This window comes from Perkinsus marinus (genome assembly GCF_000006405.1).
Source record: "Perkinsus marinus ATCC 50983 genomic scaffold scf_1104296957216, whole genome shotgun sequence".
Classification (NCBI taxonomy): domain Eukaryota; phylum Perkinsozoa; order Perkinsida; family Perkinsidae; genus Perkinsus; species Perkinsus marinus.
This window is the reverse complement of record NW_003207206.1, coordinates 23,747-25,082: the sequence shown is the minus strand read 5'-3', so window position 1 is coordinate 25,082 and position 1,336 is coordinate 23,747.

The window sequence follows — 1,336 nt, the reverse complement described above, 5'->3', positions numbered from 1 at the left end:
ATCTCCATACCACACCTCCCTGAATACCCCTCATCCAATGAGATATTATGGTCTGGGTGATGTGGTAAGTCAGTCATGGTGGCTCCTCCGGAAACTTGATGCCTCCTGCCGAAGATTGAACGGAAGTTTACCATAATTATCAATATTATTATTTACAATATTTAAGACACAACTGAAATCACCATAACATTCTCCAATTATAAACCACCGATAAAAGCACTCGAATTTTAATTCACCTAAAACGTGAAATCCTACTTCGGTTCACCCCAAAGAAACAGAGTAAAAATCGGTGTAATATTCGAAAAAAAGGGAAAATTTCAGTAAAATACTGAGAAGATTGAGTAAATTTTTGAAAAATCCAAAAAATAGAGTAAATTGCAGAAAAAAATTTTCTCCCCCAAAATGGGAATAAAAATACTGACAACATTATGGTGGATCGTTAAAGCAAACTGGTGACACGACACTACTCTACACTTCTTCTATATCGCCGAGATTGGCTGGACCTAACACGCCACCTTAATACCCTGCTAAAGTGGGACTAGGAGCGAATGCTCGAGGCGATAGTTACCACTACGTGAATACGCGATGCCTGATAAACGAAGTTAACAGCGATTGGTACGCAACATTTATTGCCAAGTACTACGGAATAGGAGCTGATCGAAACCCTCAAAAGTACAATAACCGTTTCGGAAAAGATATATGGCAATAATATAAAATGAGTACAAGTAATGATATTCAGCAGTTAGCGTGATGAACATCGAATGGCAACAACAGTAGAAATAGCGTTATAATAGAAACTCATCAGAAAGTAGAAACGACTTTGAACGGTCAGTGATATACCCAGTATTCATTGAATCCATTGTGGAATCGTATCGTATGGTACGTGTAAGAGGCACTTCTGAAATCAACTTTCGAAATCAGTTTATTCTTTTTTGTGGCAACAACAGAATTATACACATTTTACACGAGTCACAAGTGAAACGTTAACCATCAACAGCAGCCTTAACCAATCAAACAAATAAACAGAGCTCGCAAAGAGACGGGCGGAACAACGGTATCGATCCGAATCTAGTATCGTATGGCACGTGTAAGAAGCACTTCAAGAATCAACTCTCGACATCAGTTTATTGAACGACCCCATATTTAACAGATTGCGTCACTATATTTCGCGACCTGTCACTATTTTTGCACTTTGCACGAAATCTGCTGTCCATATGCGGATTACGATGGATGGAAATTGGTTACAGAAAAACGTTATTACGTTTGTTGGCAGCATGGGAATATATGTTTGGTTTTATCAACTGAGCTCGTAAGTTTCCTCACTATATTATGAAAA